The following is a 14333-nucleotide window of genomic DNA, read 5'->3' as shown; positions in this document are numbered from 1 at the left end:
AGTTTTGGGCAGATGCTGTAGATATTGTTGTTTATCTAACAAATAGAGGGCCTTCAAGTTCCTTGGATGGTGGTGTTCCAGAGGAAGCATGGATAGGTAAAAATGTAAACTACTCTTTTTTAAAGCCTTTTGGTTGTGAGGCCTTTGTCCATATTGATAAAAAAAATAGAACAAAGCTTGAGGCAAAGTCAAAGAAACGTACTTTTATTGGATATGGTGTTAATGATTTTGGTTATTGCTTATATGATTACGAAAATCACAAAATCATTAGGAGAAAAGATGTAATATTCAATGAAAAGGTCTTGTATAAGAATTAGTTGCAGGAAAGGAAACAGGAAAAAGAAAACAAGGAATACATAGTTCTTGATGAAATCACTGAAAAAGTAAAGGTGCTTGAAAATAATAATAATCAACAATCACAACAACAGCAACCACCACAACAGTAACAGGCACCCCAAACACTTGAAAGTGGTGTTAGAAGATCTACCAGGATAAGTAGACCCCTTGAACGATACTCTCCTTCATTATATTATTTATTGTTAACTGATTCTGGTGAACCTGAATGTTATGAAGAAGCAATGCAAGTTGAAAGCAGGAGGAAGTGGGAGGTAGCCATGGAAGAAGAGATGGACTCCTTAATGCATAACCAGACTTGTGACTTAGTCAGGTTTCCTACAGGAAAAACTACATTGAAGAATATATGGGTTTATAGGCTGAAGGAAGAAGATGGAGGAAAACAGAGGTACAAAGATAGACTTGTGGTGAAGGGGTTTGTACAGAAGAAAGGTATTGATTTTGATGAAATATTGTTATGAAACTAGCTCAAGAAAAGATAGAAAAGATAGATCAACGCCTTAGAATTCAGCCTCTTTGAGGGGGAAACCTCCTTTACATTACATAAATGAACAATTCTTTGATGATACAAATGACAAAACCTCCTTTCTATATATAGGAGTCTAAGGAGTCACAATATAATCCAGCCGACCTAACAATAATAATATAAAGCCACAAAAATAACAATATAGGGATTCTATGGGGCACAGAAATAACAACACGGGGGTAATAGGGGCACAACAATATAAATAAGGGGTATAACTACAATAATAATGGGGTACTCACTAGTATTATAGGGACCCAACATGCCCCTCTCCTTCAAAAAGGTTTTGTCCTCAACGCTTGAGTAGTTCTGGATACTTCTGCATAAAATTCTCATCCTCCCATGTGGAATCTTCAGCGGATAAGTTCTTCCACTTGATAAGATACTCTGAAATTGATCGATTTCGTAGCTGTCGAGTTCTTGTTTCTGTGACTGCTTCTGGTTCCAATATAATTTTTCCTTCCTCATCAAGTTCTAGCAATATTGTTTGCACTGGGAGCTTGTCACCTATAACCTTCTTTAAACATGAAACATGGAAAACTGGGTGCAATCGAGAAGCTGCAAGAAGCTCCAATTTGTATGCCATAGTACCAATCTTCTGCAACACCTTGTACAGACCATAATGCTTTGGTGAAAATTTATTATCCTTATTAGCTTTCTTTAGGGACATTTGCTTATATGGTTGTAGCTGTAGGAATACCCAATCACCTACATCAAAACTTCTTTCACTGCGATGTTGATCTGCCTGTTGTTTCATTCTATTTTGTGCCAACACGAGGTTATCCTTTAAGAGTTAGATGACTTGTTGTTGATGTTCGATGTGATGTTCCACTGCCTAAACCTTAGAATTTTGTCTTAAATATGATGTGATGGATGGTGTTTGATACCCATAAAGTGCCATAAATGGGGTCATTTTTGTTCCTGTATGGAAGGAAGTGTTATACCACCATTCAGCCAGAGGCAACCATTTGACCCATTGTGTCTGTTTATTAGATACAAAGCAACGAAGATATCCTTCCAAACATTTGTTTACTATCTCAGTTTTCTCATCAGATTGAGGATGATAAGATGAGCTATGAGCTAACTGAGTACCAAGACAAGAAAATAATTCTGTCCAAAAATTTCCAGTGAAAATGGGATCTCTGTCACTTACAATAATCTTTGGGTTTCCATGTAGCTTTTGAGTTGTTTCCATAAATGCAGTAGAAACTGTACTGGCTTTAAATGGATGTGATAATGCACAAAAATGTGCATACTTGGTATGTCTATCAACTACCACCATGATGACACTCTTTCCCTCAGACTTGGGTAAACCTGTGATAAAATCCATTGAAACATCCTCCCAACGTTGGCTTGGAATGGATAAAGGTTGTAATAGACCCGGTGTCTTAATTGTTTCAACTTTATTTTGTTGGCAAACCAAACATTCCGCCACAAACTTTTGAATATCTGATTTAAGGCCATCCCAAAAAATTCCTTCTTAACCCTGTGGTAAGTTTTTAAAAATCCCGAGTGCCCTCCTAAGGGAGAAGTGTGCAATTCCATAAGAATCTTTTGTTTTAGCTGGGAATTCTTACAGAGGTATAAGCGATCTTTGTACCATAATGAATCATTTTTCTAGCTAAATGTATCAGACGTACTGGAATCTTGTTGTAGCTTTCGAATAAGTGCCCACACTTCTTCATCATTCTTCCATTCCTCCCTTGCTTCGTTTATCCAATCTGGTTGGATAATTGAAATGGTGCACAACAATGCTTCCACATCCTCATCCTTTCTTGAGAGTGCATCCACCACCACATTTTGCTTCCCTTTTTTGTAGATGATTTCAAAGTCATAACCCAACATCTTTGTGACCCACTTTTGTTGCTCTTCAGAGGATAATCTTTGTTCTAAAAAGTATTTAAGGCTATCATGATCTGTTTTTACCTTGAAGTGTCTTCCCATTAGGTAGGGTCGCCATTTCTTAAGTGCATGGAGTATTGCCAACATTTCCTTCTCATAAATAGCTTTGCTTAAAAACTTTCCCTTGATTGGACGACTTTCAAAAGCAATGGGTCTTTCATCTTGCATTACAACAGCACCAATTCCATTTCCTGAAGCATCACATTCCACAATAAAGGTTTTTGTGAAGTCCGGTGTAGCTAGGACCGGTGCTTGGCACATTGCCTCTTTAAAATGTTCAAAGGCCTTTGTTGCTTCCGGAGTCCATGAAAATGCATCTTTCTTCAATAATGTTGTTAGATGTGCTGCTATTCTCCCATAATTCTTAACATACTTGTGATAATACCCTGTCAACCCAAGAAATCCTCGCAGATGCTTTATGGATGTGGGGATTTTCCATTCCTTAATGGCTTTAATTTTGCTAGGGTCTACCTTAAATCCTTCATGGGATACAATATGACCCAAATATTCCACCTCTTGGACTCCAAAGAAACATTTGGATCTTTTTGCATATAATTGTTTCTCCTCCAATAGTTGTAGCACCCTGTCAACATGTTCAACATGATCCTTCCAAGACTTGTTGTAGATTAGTATATCATCAAAAAATACTAACACAAATTTTCTAAGGAATGGTTTGAAAATTGAATTCATCAAACCTTGAAATGTTGAAGGTGCATTAGTAAGGCCGAAAGGCATGACCAAAAATTCATAATGACCCTCATGAGTTCTAAATGCCATTTTCGGAATGTCTTCAATCTTCATTATGATTTGATGATATCCCGAACGAAGATCCAACTTGGTGAAGTAAATTGATCCATGCAATTCATCCCGTAATTCATCAATGACAGGAATGGGGAACTTATCTTTAATAGTGAGCTTGTTGAGTTCCCTATAATCTGGACACATGCGCCATGATCCATCCTTCTTGTGCACCAATACTACTGGAGCAGAGAAAGAACTTTGACTTGGTTGAATTATACCAGCCTCTAGCATTTCTGCAACCATACGTTCAATTTCAATTTTTTGGACATAGGGATATCTGTACGGCCTGATGTTTGGAGGAACACTTCCTGGAATCAGATGAATAGCATGATCATGATCACGTATAGGTGGGAGACCTTTGGGAGTCTCAAATACCTTGGAATGATTCTCCAGGACTTTTTGGAGATCTGGAGAAATAGATGATTCCGATGTGGAAACATCTAGCGAACATAATTGTGCAATTACACCTCTTTGCTCCTTTTTTAGAAGCTTTGTCATACCATTAGAGCTGATTATCTTTCTTGGTTTCTCTAAAATACCCCTTAATTCAACTTCCTTTCCTTCTGTAGAAAATTTGATGAAAAGTTCTTGAAAATTAAAAGCTATTGTACCCAAGGATTGTAGCCATTGGACTCCTAATACAACATCAGCACCTCCCATTGGAATGGAAAGCATTGGGCTAGTCAATACATATTCTCCCATGGATAGCTTGATATTATGGCACCTTCCAGAGCAATTTATTGTTCCTCCATTTGCAATCATCACTTGACACTCTGGTGCTGGATATAGGAAGTAATTCAATTCTTTTGCTACCCTACAATGAATAAAATTATGGGTGCTTCCTGAATCAATCAACACTATTACCTTTTTCTTCTTGATTTGTCCTTCTATCTTGATGGTTTGAGGAGTGGTAATTCCCGCCAATGCATTACAAGATATGGTCGGATTTATTTGTTCTTCATCTGGGCTTTGTTCCTGGAGTATATCTTCTTCTTTTGACCTTTCTTGCTCCTTTTCTTCTTCCTCTTCACAATCTATGTAGAATAATTTCTTCTCAGCACACTTATGACCTTTATTGTATTTGCTATCACAACTATAACAAAGCCCTTTTGCTCTTTTTTCTTCCAATTGTTGTGGTGTCAACCTTATAGGTTGTGGAAGACTAGGGGCAACAACACTTCCATCTTTATAGTTGTGAGTGGTATGCTTCCTGGTTGCCATAATTTTGCTTTCCATTTTTCTTGCTAACCTGAATGCCTTCTCTAATGAATTAGGTTCCCAAAGGCGAACATCATGTTGGATATTATCCTTTAAAGACCCTATGAACACATCAATCCTATGCTCCTCTGGAATATATTTTACCCTTATGTTCAATTTTTGGAACTCCTCAATGTGCTCCATTACTGAACCCTTTTGTTTGAGACTTATCAATTGGCTAAAAAAGTGTTGCTTTTTGTATCTTCATAATGTGCTATCAATTCTTCCGTAAAAATTGCCCAAGTGATAAATATTTTACGAGAGCAAATCCATTGATACCATACATACTGATTTGGTTCCAAATATACAGTTGCCATATGTACCTTTTGTGTGTTTTGCACATTATTGAGATCGAAGAACTGCTCCATCTGTAATATCCATGTGGCGGGATCCTTGCCATCAAACTTCCTCATATCAATTTTTGGAATATGGTGGGTCTTCGATCCAACATTAGCATCTATGGAATCAATATTAATATTACTTTTGTTCACATCATGAGTTTCCTTTACAACCTTTTCACCATTAGTAAGTATTTCTTGTAGAAAATTTGTCAAATCTGTCTTCAAATCTGCCATTTCTGTCTTCAAATTTGTCTTCAAAACTGCCATGTCTCTCTTCAAATCTGTCTTCGAATCATCCATATTAGCTTCCATGCCCTTTATATTAGATTCCATGCCATTTATCTTAGATTCCACTCCATTTATCTTAGATTCCACGCACTTATCTTAGCTTCTGTTAGCTTTTGTGAGCGTGACATTTGTTGCACTTGTTCTTGTAATTTTGATATATCATGTAGCATTTCTTCCTCTTCTTCATGAGTCATGCTAGAGCTTTCAGGTTCCTTACAAGGTGTTTGCATTTTCTTTCCTCGGGGCATCAGTTACCGATAATAATGCTTTACTATGCCCTTTGAATTCCGTTAAACCAAGCTTACAAAAATTTAAAAAAAACTACACACCTTTTTTCACTTTATAGAAGCCTGATATTGAATCTGATGTATCGCTGTAATTTCAGATCAACCATTTCCAAAATTGCGATCTGTAGTATCCTTCTACGTCCTCTTTCCAATGCCACAATTCTGACTCAAATTGGATTCTCCAAGGAAGAGTTATGTGAAATCTCCCAGAGTGACTTGCTTTTAGACTAGTTCAGTAGAGCAAAATTGTACGACGTGCCACGAGTTATTGTTTCAACCTTTGAATCTGAAACACACATAAAGGAAACTACAGTCTATCCTCTTTTTGTACCTTCTTACGAAATTTCAATCCGATCCCTAGAGAGAAAGTTATGACGATTTTCCCCAGGTCACCTGTTTTGAATGTAATTAAGGAGTCTGCAAAAATACCAACTTCCTCAGATCATATCTCCACAAATATCGCGCGAAAAGCTCTGAAATGTGTACCCAAGCTTCAACGTAATTTCTTCTCAAATGGGTTTTTTTTGCGACTTCTGAAACATCACAGAAAAAAATTTATAGTGAAAATTCCACGATGACCTGTTTGGAGCAGTGAAACCCTAGAATCCAAAGCTCTGATACCAAATGTTATGAAACCAGCTCAGGAAAAGATAGAAAAGATAGATCAACGGCTTAGAATTCAGCCTTTTCGAGGGGGCAACTTCCTTTACATTACATAAATGAACAATTCTTTGATGATACAAATGACAAAACCTCCTTTCTATATATAGGAGTCTAAGGAGTCACAATATAATCCAGCCGACCTAACAATAATAATATAAAGGCACAAAAATAACAATAGAGGGATTCTATGGGGTACAGAAATAACAACATGGGGGTAATATGGGCACAAAAATATAAATAAGGGGTATAACTACAATAGTAATGGGGTAATCACTAGTATTATAGGGACCCAACAAATATTTTCTCCTGTTGTTAAAATGACTTCAATTAGAACTATTTTAAGTCTAGTAGCAGTTGAAGATTTGCATCTTGAGCAGTTAGATGTAAAGACAGCCTTTCTCCATGGGGATTTGGAGGAAGAGATATATATGCAACAGCCACAAGGATATGAGGTGAAAAGGAAGGAGAAACTAGTGTGCAGCTTGAGGAAGAGCTTCTATGGCTTAGAACAGGCTCCAAGGCAGTGGTATCTAAAATTTGACAAGTTTATGTTTGAACAAGGTTATACAAGATGTCACTCTAATCATTGCGTTTATCTGAAAAAGTAAAATGATGGCAGCTATATTATATTGTTATTGTATGTAGATGACATGCTTGTTACAGGGTCTAACATGCAGGAAATAAATGTGCTCAAAAGAAAATTGGCAAATTCATTTGCAATGAAGGATTTGGGAGTTGCAAAACAAATCCTTGGTATGAGAATCATTAGAGACAGGAAAAATAGCAAATTGACATTGTCTCATAATGAGTACATACAAAAGGTGTTGAAAATATTTAATATGCACAATGAAAAACTAGTTAGTACACCTTTTGCTAGTCATTTCAAACTTAGTAAGGAAATGTGCCGAAAGACCCAAGAAGACATGGATTATATGTCTAAAGTTACATATGCATTAGCAGTTGGAAGCTTAATGTATGAAATGGTATGCACAAGGCCTAATATTGCACATGTAGTAGGAGTTGTAAGCAGGTACATGAACAATCCAGGAAAGGAACATTGGATGGTAGTGAAATGGATTCTCAGTTATTTGAAAGGTAGCACAAATCAAGCATTATGCTTTGGTGGTTCAAAAATTTCTCGATAGGGATATGTTGATGCAGATATGGCAGGTGACAGAGATAACAGGAGGAGCACTACAGGATATGTATTTACTGTTGGTGGAAGAGCTGTCAGTTGGGTTTCAAAAATCCAAAGTGTTGTTTCACTTTCAACAATAGAAGCAGAGTATGTTGCTGCTATAGAGGATAGTAAAGAAATGATTTGGTTATAAAGGTTTATGGGTGAATTGGGTAAGGAGCATGATATGGGCACATTATACAGTGATAGCCAAAGTGCCATTCATCTTGCAAGGAACTTAACATTTCATTCTAGGACTAAACACATATAGCTCAAGTACCATTTCATACGATCAGTGTTGGAAGATGGAGAGTTGAAGCTGGAAAAGATACACACTAGCCAGAATCCTGCAGATATGCTAACAAAAGTTGTAACCAGGGAGAAACTGAGAATATGCTCAGTTTCTATTGGTCTTAAAGGATGATGATGAAGATGAGAAATAGACAGGTCCAAAGAGGAGTCATTGTCCAACAAATGAAGCAGCGGTGGAGTTGCTACAATCATTCTCCAAGTGGGAGATTGTTGAGTATGGAGCATGATTGTTTAGAGGTCTTTGTTTCAGCCAGATGTACACCCCAGGAAGTTTGTACACCTCTCCATGCAAGGGGGTGTGGGGGGGACTTATCCCCCCGGTGGGGGTCCAAGGGGGCCGATCCCCCCCAGCTGGGGGGTTTGGGGGCCAGTGGTCCCTCGGCGGGGGTTTGGGGGCAGCACCCCCAAACCTAAAAATAGATGTAAAATTACCTTGTAAAACTATAGTAATTTCTAGTCAATCTGGGCCATTCATTAGGTGGATGATTTGATGATAGAAATTATGTTTAGTTTAGGGTTTTTTTGCCCTAGAAGGCAACCCTTCTCTTTGTATGAGGGCATTGTATTGAGTCTGTGTAATATATGAGTATTCTCCGAGCGAGAAGTAGAGAGGTGAGACTGTGACAGAAAACAGAGGATATTACAGTGGATCTGCTGTAGGTTGTGTCTCTTCATTTTGCTGGATAATAGAAAGGAATGACTGGCTATTCAGGGTGGATGTAGCCCAAACTGGGTGAACTACGTATATCTGTGTCTCTCTTGTTTTATGTGTTTTCTGTGTTTATATTTCTGCAATATTTTGTGTGTTCCATTGCTTCGTAATATATAATTTTCTAACATGTTTAAGAATGTAGCTATGGTTGGTATTCATAATCCTTTATGTATTTCTAATAATATGTGAAAAGACAAAATTAAATTAAATTTTGAATTCGAAAAAAAGGAAATTAAAAGAAAGGAAATCAACAAAACCACCTAAAATTAAGATCCTTGAAAATAGCTCTTACTCAGATAAATAACATATTTACCATGAAATACTACCCACCATAATTTAAGCAATTATTTTCATAAAAGACATAATATGAACAATACGTAAATAAATATACTTACTAGGAGTTGTTTCCCATCGTTATTTATTTACGTGATCTTCAACACCTTAACAAATATGAATAAAAATGTAAATGTGCATACTTACTAGAATTTAATTTACAAAGAGTTGTGATTTAATTTAAGAGACGTGTCTCTTGGATAGCTTGGTTATAAAATACACTTGAAAATTTTCATTTGACATACACACTTACCACTCACATATCTCTCTCTCACACAGATTGTGACATTTACTTTTTTTGCATGGTTATTAGTTGAATTTCTGAAGTGTGATTGCTTTATGATAAACAAATTATAATATATATTTACAATAAATTACCATAGTTCAGAAATAAATTACTTGTATCAATTGTACTAAAAAATGAACCAAAAGGAGCTTAGTCTTCAAATATTACTTAGTAATTTTTCAATCCTTGTATTTCCTAATGTAAGACAAATTCCAAGTTAATGGAATAAGTTCCTCACTTTTGTTTCTAGCTTGGTTCCTCCTCAAGGAATCTAAACATCCTTGGGTTTTTCCCACCCCAAAAGCTTCAAGGCCCTCTTTTATTTTTCTTACTGTTATTTTCTATTTTTTCATTTACTTTATTTAGCTCTTGAATCAACATTTCTGGAAATTATAGTTTCATAGCTTAATGTTTTGTTAAATAGATAGTTTTATGAGATGGATTCCTTTGCATTTAATTTATACATTATATCTTCATCTTGGATGACTCACATTTCTTATCATTTCGTTCGCAAGTCTCTTTCCACTTAATTTCATTTTTTGTTACAACTTTTACAATTTCCTGTTTTACTGTGCACTCAAGAATATGATTATAGACGGTGAAAAGGACTTGGTTTCATAGTGATGAAGCTCAAAATTAGTTGTTATATGATTTTAATAGTTAAATAACATCATTTATCATCATTCCTACCACATTTTATCATCTTGTTACTATGAATAATTTATGATTGCGGACAAAAGCAGCTTCCCTAGAGCTAGTGGATTGGTCTAGAACAACAGAAAGCAAGGAAAATAGAGATTCCCTTAGAGAAACGAAAGAATGGAAAGAGGATTTATTGGAATCCATTACAAAATTTACTTTCATCCCAACTTGTAAGCTCAAATTGTAGCTCCAATTGCTATAATTAGAGCTTGCACATACAAGCATAACAAGCCAAGGATCCAAAACATCTATGTAGCATAATTCAATTACTCTATTCAATGAGTCAACGAGGCATTGAAATACATGAATGTAAATGTAGCAACACACGTATAGGAAAACAATATATTCTCTGTATTAATAGAAAGAGGAGATATTTTACAAACAAGAATAGTAGTTGATCTTGTAGAGATCTCCTCAAGTTGACTTGTCCTTCCTTGTCACAAAGCACACCTCAACGTCACCCTAATGCATGAAGATGGTGACTCTCCTAGATTCAAGGTAGCAACATGAGGGCATTATCAGTCTCCAAAATCCAACCCTGATGTTGTAGATGATAGTATATTTATAGGAGAGGGATGGTAATTTCGAATTTACCATAATGATCTTGAGATCCACCTATGATGAAACGACGAGCTCAATGGATAAGAGGTGATGTTTCAGAGATACGATTAGATAGGACTTGAGCTTATTATCCAAGGTAAATGGCTAAAACAAACCCTGGAATCTTATGGAAGAGGAAGCTTCAGAAACATTTTTTATTTTCCCGAATTTATAGAATCATCGTACACCCAATAAGGTGCAATCTGCAGTGCTAGTGCAGAAGGGAGAAACTAACACTAAACATAGGTCTATAAAGAGGAACGATGTGCTGCGGCTTAAAGCTTGATTTTTAGAAGTTTGACCCAGCAAATTAGACACATTGGAATGGTTATGCTTATGGATTTGTGTAGGAATGATGACAACTTGTTCACATATGTGGATTGATCCAGTTTGTAGGCCTATTGAATAGATGCGACAAATAGGCCTATAAAAAATTGCCCCGTAATACATTTTCATCACGATATCTTTGTTGAGGGAGGCATACCCACACTCCATACATAAGCTGACATTACATGTACAATGATCAAGAGGTTACGTCGACTGATGATAAAGTGTGGAATCATGCTTGGATGACTGTCTGTATGATATCCATCATGCTTTGTAATATTGCATTAATGTTTCAATCACAACCCATATGGATGGAACTAGATCCGGGGTCTTCTATCTCATTCATTCAACCATCCAATGTACGAGTATAACCATGTGAATAAATGAGTTGGGGTCAAACATGGTAGACAACATATGATTAACAACTAATGATGTAAGATGCTAACAAAAGTGAGAGAAACCACTAATGATGTTAATGCTTCTCAAGATACAACAATACAATCTGTATGGTGTGAATGAAAGAGTTGAAGTCGAACACCACATAAAATCTTCCAGTCGAAGGCAAATGATGAAAACCTGTTGCTGAGAGAGAGGAAAATTTTCATTGATGTATGCAATCCCCAAGGTACCGAAAGGAGCTTCTAAATCAACCTCTGGGATAATGCACTAATGTCAATAAGAAGTGACCCATTGTAGGAGGACCTTGAAGCATCCCCCATCAACAAAACAAAATGGATATCGTGATTTGCGACATAATGATGATGATGTGGAACTGGTTCAGGAACGAAAGATATGGAATGAAGGCTTAATAGTATTATAGCATATATCAACTGAATGACTTCTCTTGAACAAATTAGCAACACTGAATCGAGTTGGAAGCATTGACCGAAAACAAAAAGTGTAGGATTTGATATGATGAGATGAACCAAAAGTACAAGCACGTTTCCCAACCCAACAATCACGAACATGAAGTGACCAAGTGTCATGTTCAAGAGCGACTCACTCCCATTAATAGGTAGAGTACATTGTTTCCAAATTTCCCCAAACTTTTATGGCCACTGCCTCTTTATTTTTTAACAATCTTCAGGAGGATAACATATGCTTGATCTATAATTTCATCCTTCAGATGAAACCCTCTGAGTATTTTTAATGAACACTGAGAAGGAGTGGTTCGGTCCTATCATGTTCGAAGATTCCATCGTTGTTTAACTTTTTTCCAAGTTCAGCGAAGGTGAAACTCGACTCCTTTTTCATGTTTAGAGATTTTGAAAAAAATGTGAGAAAGAAAACTTCAAAGGTTCATTTTCGTAAATTTTTCTCTTGAGTTCAAAAAAGGAAGAAAATGATATTTAGGAAAACCTCTTAGCCATGTTCAACTAAGGTATTCCTTTTTCATAAATAGTCTATCTTAGTACAGAAAAGGGTTAAACTTATAATGAGTAGATTTATTTTCATTTACTTTAAATGATTCAAAAATAAAATTGGTTGATCATATTTTCATTTTTAGGGAGTCTTAAAAGAGTTGAAAGAGGACTCCAGGGGGTCGCTTTTTTAGAAGTTTACTTACCACGAAAATGCGATAAAAGTATTCTATTTTGTCAAAATGATCTATTTTGATCTAGAAATCATCAAATCCATTAAACAAATTTTAATGTGCTTAAAACATCACCAAAATATTAAAAATACCCGATTAATGATAAAATTTGATCATATTTAGGTCAAAATATTAAAATAGTCATAAAAATGACCATAAATAGGAAAAAAGTAATGTGCTTTTACCATTTTACGTTTTACTTCTTGATGAGTGAGTTCTGAGTGTTTTTTTCCCCCGATCTTCTACAACTGATTCTGGCCTATTCAGTGGATCATTTCGAGTGTTGTCGTTTCCAGGTATGATATCTCACCTTCCTCTTGTTTTCTACGATTCAATTTTTCATTTCATGCAATTTTCTTCTTGGTTTGGATGACCTAGGGCTTCAATTTTTCTCCCTAGCTCCAGCACATCCTGGTAGTATCGAAAGGTGTGGTGGGTAGGAAAAATGTTCACTCTAATGATTCTTCTTTTTCATGTTTCAAGTTTTCATTGAAACAAAATAGCTCTGATATGGCAAGAAAGAGAACATGAGGAAAAAGATATCAATTCAACTAACGATCTAGCCACTATCCAGGCATTGAGAAATTGTGGGCTACTGAAGTTATTTTGGCTTCATGGGATGAGGCAATAGATGGAGCTATTAGAGTATAGTATTCAAGCATGGGATGTTCAGGATCAAATGTTCAGGGTTGGAGCACACATGCTTAGCATACATGTGGAAGACACATATTTCTTTACAAATTTATCAAGGCGAGGTCCCCCTATCTTTCTAGCTGGTTCAAGGAGGGGTGGAGGGACAATCAATGATTATATCAATGCACAATGTATATCTCAATCCCAACTGATCAAGGATGGGATAATTGAGATGAACGAGGTGGTCCATTTACCTTTGAGGACAATCATATTTATCATTCCTAGATTGGCCAATAGTTCTAACCTGCATTTTGGCTAACAGGTCCCAAATGCAGTATGCTCTAGAGTGTATAGAGATGACAGTATTCAACTTGAGCGAGGGGGTACTGGAAAATATGAAATAACAACTTACGAAGGAAAACGTTGGATGGTTGAAGAACTTTGGATATGGTTTGATTTTTATTTCATTTTCCCTATAGCAGATTCCATTTCTTTGACCATAGCATATCTTGCTCAAGCCTGCAGATTTGATATTCCTACGGATGAGCAAGTGGGTGGATCTCATCTCCATACATGTAGGTCCATCATATATGATCTTCACCACAATCTTCTTCTAATGGTTACACATGAAACCGATTATGATTGAAGACTGTCCATATGTAGTGATGGATTTCCATGAACACTTAGAGCTTGTGCTTCCTAATGGTGATCGATGGGGTGTCATAGGTAAAAAAAAAAACATTTTGACCATTTTTTGAGTTTTAAGGTTTATAAAAAGAATTTGTAGTTTCTATGTATCTAAAACTAATTATCGATTTTTACATGAAAAAATTGGACCCATTTGAAATGTGGGTTTTTCCTATATATAGCATGCAGGAGACCCATATGAGGAATGAGTAGGAGTAGAAGTTGTTGCAGAGGGATGAGAGGTATTGCAAGATCTGAATGTGGTCGAGACTCTCGCAAAGGTCGAGGGTCACATGGAGGGGTTGATCAAGGGAATAGTCAAGACTAGGGTCAACAAGATCCATATGAGACTGCATCATCATACTATTGGCATGCTTGGTCGTATCAACCGAATACTAAGCAATATGGCTGCCGCAATTGATTCCTACCATGAGCATCATGATTACTCTACTAGGAGACTATATATATAGCCATATTTTCACTGCATGTACATTATTTGATATGATAGGCTGTGTGGTCATATGTGTCTCAAGCACAAGTTTTTGTAAAATCAA

This window comes from Pinus tabuliformis, chromosome 9 (assembly GCF_031772625.1).
Source record: "Pinus tabuliformis cultivar Carrire ecotype Pingquan chromosome 9, CPIR1, whole genome shotgun sequence".
NCBI classification, from domain to species: Eukaryota; Viridiplantae; Streptophyta; class Pinopsida; order Pinales; family Pinaceae; genus Pinus; species Pinus tabuliformis.
The sequence above is the reverse complement of the archived record's forward strand: the minus strand, read 5'-3'. Positions refer to the sequence as shown.